The 7,658-nt window shown below is 37.3% G+C and overlaps 1 pseudogene; it reads right to left on the bottom strand.

Moving 5' to 3' along the window:
- Positions 1 to 593: 593 nt before the first annotated feature.
- LOC102009866 lies at positions 594 to 7,360 on the bottom strand (annotated as a pseudogene).
- Positions 7,361 to 7,658: the final 298 nt, after the last annotated feature.

Genomic DNA, 7,658 nt, shown 5'->3' with positions numbered 1-7,658 from the left:
TGGATCAGGTGACAGTGAGAAGTGATTGGATTCTGGATATGGCTTGGCAATAGATCTAATGAGTCAAGGTCAGTTTAAAGTCATTTACAGAATCAAGTCTCAGTACTTAAGAGAGACCATCCCTTTTAAAGAAGTAAAATAAAACTTTTATTACATACATTATTCACTAGCTCCACAATCACACCACACTGGCTGGGCAGAAATCAAATTTCCCCTTGAAAAGTGAACCTCAGAACCTCTGAAGACATTCATAGGCTCTGAATGCAATTCCCTATGTGATGAAAGAATAATGTTTGTTTTTATTGAGCACATTTTTATATCTGAGTGATTTAATTCTCATAGCAGTTCTCTGAGATCTGGATTATTAATTCCATTTTTCAGATGAAGAAAATGAAGCTCAGAGAGGTGGACAAATTTCCTCAAGAGCTGCCAGCTGCTGAGGGGAAGATTTAAATCCAGTGTGGTTCACGCATTTTCCTTATGAGCAAGAGGTGTTAGGAGCAAGCATACATGCTTCCTGAGAAGAGAATACTCATCTGAAGAATTTCAGTCATGTCATATTTTTATCTTTCCCTCTCCTTCGTTCTTACATCTCATAAGCACGACTTCTGGGGAGAGTCCAGGCTCAGGGTGAATGAAGGAAGAGCCGGTGCGTCTGGGCCAGGTCTGTTTTCCTGGCTGCTAGAGGAGCTGTTCAGTGGCCAAGGCCCTGGGCCAGGTGGGGCCACGGCTCCTCCAGACTGCGCTTCTGTGTGGGGCAATGCAGTGCAGCGGGAGAGAGCATTGCCATCGCCATGGGGACTGGTGCTTCCTGGGACTGTGTAGCCAGCATTGTCTCCTGCACAAGGGCTGATTGTTTGGTGGGAACAGAGGGTGCTTCTCACTGGGGATTTAGGCTTACACAAGGACTCACATTTCAACAATGGCTCCTTTTGTAGTGGGTGGTTTTTTTTTTTCAAGCTTATGTGACTTTTTTTCAGATTCACATTACGACTCTCAATAACTGTCTTTCCTGCCATAAAGAATTAAAGAATTTTTGGTATGTGTTCCTGTGTGTTGGGCAGTAGTGGAATAAACATCTCATAACATATTAATATTAAGGCTCTGTGTTGTCCTGAGAAGACTCTGGGATTCGCATGGCAGCCGGGCGCAGAGGGCCAGACAGTCCCTGGAGTGGTAGAGAAAGATTGATGGGTGGGAACTGGCACTGATGGAGAGCGCCATAGACAATGGCCACTTTAGACATGTTATTTCACTTGACCCTCACGATCACCCAAGCACTTATTGCCCATGTTTTACAAATGAGAAATGTAATTAGGTAAGTGGAGCAAGCTCACAGAGCTGGTGAGAGTGAAATTTGGGGTAAATTCCCAAGTCTCATTCCAAACTGTTATCTGTCCATTTCCTATTCCACACTTCCTTGCTGACCTCTCAACTTCAGTTTTCTCAATCAAGCCACCTGGCTGGAGGGGTATATGAGAAGGTGCTTATGCACATGTCTAAGAAGGGCACATCACAGGGTAGGTGCTTGATAAAATCAAATTGTCTTCCCTCCTCTTTCTGTATCATTTCATTTCACCACTTGATTTTTCTTTCTTTTTTTCTTCTCACTTGCATTCTTTCAACTCCTGCTTTCTTTTTCTCTTTCACTTTCCTCAGTAGAGCGAATACAATCTGAAGATCTCATTCTCAGTGGCAACAGAGATTTTTAAAAAATCTCCAAGAAGTAAACCAACAAGAACTGTTCCATGTGAAGAGAACTCTAAGGTTTTATTGAAGATATAAAAGGAGATCTGGATAGATAGAAAGTTATCTATGTTTCTGGAAGGACAGTGTTCTAAAGATGTCAACTTTTCAAATTAATCCATACATTTAATACAGTCTATTAAAATCATAGCAAGAGATCTGTAGAATTTGAAAGCTGATTTTGGAGTTCATATGAAAGAGAAATGCTTCAGAACAAGTAACAGAACTATAAACAAAGGTAACAAAGGACACAACTTTCCAGTTATCTAAATACACTGTTTATACTAATTGAACAATATTATACTGGTTTAGAAAAAAATGAGCAAAAGAAACCAAAAAGAGCAATTCAGGAACAAAGCTATGTACAGAGAGACACTTAGGAAAGGTAGCATCTTAATAAGAAAATGGTAAACTGCCCCAAAATTATAAAGATCGTTGTTGTTATTAAAAAACATTAATTTAGATCCTATATCACATTATATGTACAAAATATAATTGAATTAAATTCTGAACATTAAATTTTTTAAAACCCAAGTCAAAAAGGAGCTAGAGTAAAATATAACACATCAGTTTTTATAATTTTGGAGAATGATGAAGGGTCTCCTAAAAAGATACAAATTCCAGGAGTTACTAGTAAAAGACCAACATCTCTCATTTCAAGCAAATTAAAAGATTGTGCTGTGGATATGACTTGAGTTTTCTCTCCAAAAATTCATGTGTTGGAAAGCTGGTCCCCACCATGGAGATGTTTAGAGGCGGGTAGAACTGTTAAGAGGTGGAGCTTAGTAGGAGGTCCTTAGGTCATCTGCGCATGTCCTCTGAAGGGATTGTGGGCCTTCTGCTCTCTGGCTTCCTCTCTGGACGTGCTCTTTTGGTCTTGCACATGCTTCTGCCATGATGCAAGCTACCATTAGGCCCTCAGCAGAGCCCAAACCAGTGGGATTGCCCAGTCATGGACTTCCAGCTTCTAAAACTGTGAGCTACATAAACCTCTTTCTTCATAGACTGCTGCAGATATTTTGTTATAATGATTAAAAACTAATATAGATCACACACACAATCCCCAAAAAGGTCCTGTGGAAGTCTTTGTAATATATATAAAACCAAGTGTAATAGGGTCCTAAATTTATTATGGGTCCTAAAATTATTATGAAAGACATAAAATACAATGAAGATACAATTTCAAAAATTAATAAATAAGATATAAAAAATGGTTAATCTGAAAAGTAAAGATGAAAATAAATAAGATATTCTATATAACCAACTGGGTTAGGACAGAGAAGGAGATGAAAGGGAAGTAAAAAGAATTAAGATGTATTTTGTACACATAACAGTTCCCCATGATGAATACAATCATTATGCACTGCAAATATGTATGAATAAAAACTTTTAAAAATTAAAATAAAAATTCAATAGATGACCAGAGGTGTAGCTTAGTGGTAGAACATTTGTCTAGCATGTACAAGGCCCAATGTTCAGTCCCAAGCACTGAAACATTTTTTATAGTTTGGTAGTAGTACTAGAAGGCAGAAATGATGAACAATTCCATACACAGTTTATAAGAAGATGAATTCATAAAAGCTTTTTGATGGTAATTTAGAAATACATGTTTGCATTTGAAGTACAGCCTTGGATAATTCTATTATAGAATTATAATTCTATTTATAAGAATCTATACTTGTGAAATATTTATACATGTGTGTAAAGTAAATGAACATAGGTGGTCATTGTAAGCTTTCTTTCTTTCTTTCTTTCTTTTTTTGCTTTTTTTTTGTCCAGTACTGGGAATCGAACTCACGACCTTGTGCTTGCCAGACAGGTGCTGTGCCGCTGAGCTAAATCCCCAGCCCCTGTAAGCTTTATTTCTAATAAGAAAAATTAAAAAGGAGAAGAAATTTTTCTCAATTAGAGAATAGTTAAACGAGTTATGACATGATTATATTGTGGAATACTAGATGGTAGCTGAAAAAATGAAGTAGATTTCTGTTGACTACATGAAAGTGTTCCAAGTTTTAAAAAAGCAAGAAATCTAGTACTATGGACAAAGAACGCTTGAGGATTTTCTTTTCTTTCATTTATTTTTGTAGTGCTGCACAATGAACCTAGTGCTTGCTGTGCAGCTGCTCTAACACGGAGACCTTCACCAGCCTAGGGCTTGGCTTTTCCTTCTACGTGTCTCATATTTGTTACTTTCAGTGAGTATGTGTTGCTGTGTAAATAATGATAAAAGAAATCTTATTTAATGTGATTCATGTAACCATAGCAGTGCTGTTACTGTTTTTTATGTGCCCGGTAAGTTTCCCGGCAGCCCAGAGACCACGCCCTCCAGGGCACGGTAGTTTGTGGCACTGAAGTCAGGGGCTGAGGCCAAAGAAAACAATGTTGAGTCAATGCTGATCTACCACAAGAGAGGGAAGTATGGCATCACAGCTTCTCCTCTTCTATCCCAGTTTTATGTCCTAGCTGTCAACAAGATACTCAAGATTCAGCCTCAGCAAGAATTCCTTACTTAATTTCCTCCTTGGCTTTCAGCTTCAGTGGAAGTCTTTTGGGTGGTAGGAATGCCATTATCCAGGAACCAACAACGAGGCATGCTATATCTTGGTCAACTCCCTCCTGCCCAAGGAAAAACCCATACCAGGTCTTCTTTTTTTCCTCCAAAACCTTCATTCTTGTTTACCTGGAATTTAGAGAGGGGGGAAAAAAAGTCTTTAAAAAAAATTCTTTTTGCAATACAGCTTGAGCATCTGTAATCTAAAAATCTGAACTCTTAAGTGTTCTAAAATCTTAAACTTCTGGGACACTGACATGATATCACAAGTGGAAGGGTCCACACAATATGAAATATAGCTTCACGTGCAAAATTACTTAATATATTTTTAATAAAATTACCTTTAGCCTATGTGCATCAAGAATGTCTGAAACATAAATGATTTAACTTTAGATTTGGATCCCATCCATGAGATATCTCATTCTGTATTTGCAAATATTCCAAGATCCAAAGCATCTAAATTTCAAAACATTTCTGGTCCTAAGTATTTTAGATAAATAATATTCAATCTCTATATATGTACATACATGCATGAAATGTATATATCAGATTTACACTCAAGATCACTTCTGGAAAAATTACTTTAGAAAAATTAAATTGTCATTACTTATAACAATTATTCTACAGTATTTATTTACATGTGTATTCAAATTATTTTGCACTATTTTGAAAACACTTCTCTTTCAATTAATTTTCTCTTCTAATTATTTTGCATTTTCAGATTTTTTCACATGAGCATATTGATTTGTGTAAGGGTCATATGATACTTGAACACTGGAAGCAGAGTGAACTTGGGTCTGGAAATCAAGAGACTTTGAGTTTGTTATTCTAGGTTACTCATTCCATATAACCTTGAAAAAGTGATTGGCCTCTGAGCTACTTTACAGATACATGACTTTGTTTAATTCTAAATTAAGTGGATTAGGTGACAAGAGTTTGAAATTCTATCAGTAAGGGTCAAACACTCTGATCTATTATTTGGAGTACGCAACGCTTTGCAGACGAAACATAAAAACAATAGCAATGTTAACAACATTCATGACTAGCATTTAATAAGTGCTTACTGTGTGCCAAAAACTAGGTTACATGTTTTTAATACATTATCTTGTTTGATCCCTGTAACAATTTTTTGAGCTACAGATGCTTTCCTCCATTATACTATGTAAATGAAGAAAATGAGGCTCAGAGTAGAGAACTTTCCCCAGGTCCCTCAACTAAAGTCTGGAGTCTGGATTTGAATTCAGGTCTAACTCTGAAGGCTGGGCTTTTAATCCAAGAGCTAACGTGGTGCGTGTCATTTTATGGGCTACCTTTCCATTATGGCATTATTATTATTCGCTAGAGTTAGGCAAAACAAAGGCAAATAATATGTGTCTACTAAGAGTCCTTTTAGTTTCAAGAAATGAATGTAACTAAAGGTCCGTTCCACTCCTTGGAAGGTTCAGTTGTGGTGGGCCAAGAAATTTCCATAGTAAACTGGAAATTTATGGCTGTGAGGGCAGTCTGAAAATTTTTACCAAGATGAGAAGTGATTTGAGCCCCTGAAGACAGATGAATCTTCCAGTAAAGCCTTAGAAAAGATACTTCCAGGTCAGGTTCCCAGGGAGCCTGGATGTCAGTGATTCACTTATGGTATGATTGAGTAGCAGCCTTGTTTTCCAGAGCTAATGATACTAAAGTTTTCTGTGGTATTAGATTGAGATACATTAAAAAAAAATACAGGCAATGAAAACAATCAAAACATTTGGAAATTAAGTTTCAATTCCTAAATTTGCTAAGCTTTTCATCAACAAGACAGTATTTTTTATAAAGTCATAAATATGATACACAGAAAATTCAAAAAGCAATTGATTCTAAATGTACACATGCATCCCATGTGAACGTGGAGGATATTTAAGACTGAGTCATTTTTCATTTGTCTTATTTTACTGCATTTATTTACAGGTGTGCCTGTGAACAGTCTCTAGAGTAACATTGCTGTTCAGGTTTTTTGTTTTTTTTTTTTTTTTTTTTTCTTTTCAGAATACAAATAACGGGGCTGGGGATTTAGCTCAGTGGCACAGCGCCTGCCTGGCAAGCACGAGGTCGTGAGTTCAGTTCCCAGTACCGGGAAAAAAAAACAGAATACAAATAAAAATTTATTGTACAAAATTAAGGCCTTCATATTACACAGTTCACTAAGGCTAAAGGAAGACTAGATGATTTAAGTAAGTCTTTCACAAAAATTTCACTTTTACTTCTCCTCTACCTCCCACCATTAAAATGGCCTGACCAAATGTTATGAAAACAAACACCTAAATAACACAAGTCCCTTAAAGATGCCTATCCCGAGGTTACTTCTTGGCATAGGTGAATTCATTGCATGGGATGGTGTGATCTTAAACCCTTGTAGTGCATCCCTGGCAGCTGCAGCCTGCCCATCATTTTCGAATTCCACAAAAGCTATATCATGCCTTCCAGGTAGCAGATGTACTTCCTTAAAACCAGGGAACTGATTAAACAGCATGCACAACATCATCTCATTAGTCTCTTCTGGTAAATTATTAAGGAATAAAGTATAGTTTGGAGGGTAGTCAGGGACCTGAGGATTTGGTGCTGCATTTCCTTGGGTATTAGCTGTTGATGTTCCCTGGCCAAGCTTTTTGTTTGCAGTGGTTGAAGTCTGTTCCACAGTTTTGGTTCTTTTCTTTTTTCTTTTCCTTGTCAGCAAAAGTGTCACGCATTTTAGATATTATATCAGAATCTGTTTTTGCATACTGAATTCACAGTGATTTACCATAAAATGGGAGTCTTTGAAACTGTCTCAAGACATTTGTGGATGAGCCCAGTTCTTTAAATATTACAAAGGCCTGGCCTCGCATCTTCACGGTCTTTAAAGCCACAATATCTACCACATGCCTAAACTGAGAAAGTAGTGCACACAGGGATCGCTTCAATTCTTCTTTTTTAATTTTGTCATGCATATTGTTGATATAAATTGTACGATTTGGTCTGATATCCATGTCTGGGTAACAGAAACTGTATGCAGCCACGAAGTATGATTTTTTTTTCAAATAACCTTTGTGTCTGGTCTGCTCTGAGCTCCACAGACCGGGGAATCCCAACAATGAGATACACAGCTCTCCAACCCACCCGGAGCTCACAGCACCTTCGTAAGAAATGCAGCTGTTCAGGTTTTGACAGATGAATGAGTATGTCATGCTTTACACTCCAGGAAGACCCTTATGAACATTAAAGAGTAAAACTCACAATGAACCATTTACATAAGAGCCTCCCGCAAATGAGAGCAAGCTTCTCTTATTTGGGTTAGGTATATAATACACTTGAAAACTTAAATCACATCCAACCAAGTCAGTCTTGA

Source organism: Chinchilla lanigera, unplaced genomic scaffold (assembly GCF_000276665.1).
Source record: "Chinchilla lanigera isolate Chin_1 unplaced genomic scaffold, ChiLan1.0 scaffold00111, whole genome shotgun sequence".
NCBI lineage: Eukaryota > Metazoa > Chordata > Mammalia > Rodentia > Chinchillidae > Chinchilla > Chinchilla lanigera.
The sequence above is the reverse complement of the archived record's forward strand: the minus strand, read 5'-3'. Positions and strand labels throughout refer to the sequence as shown.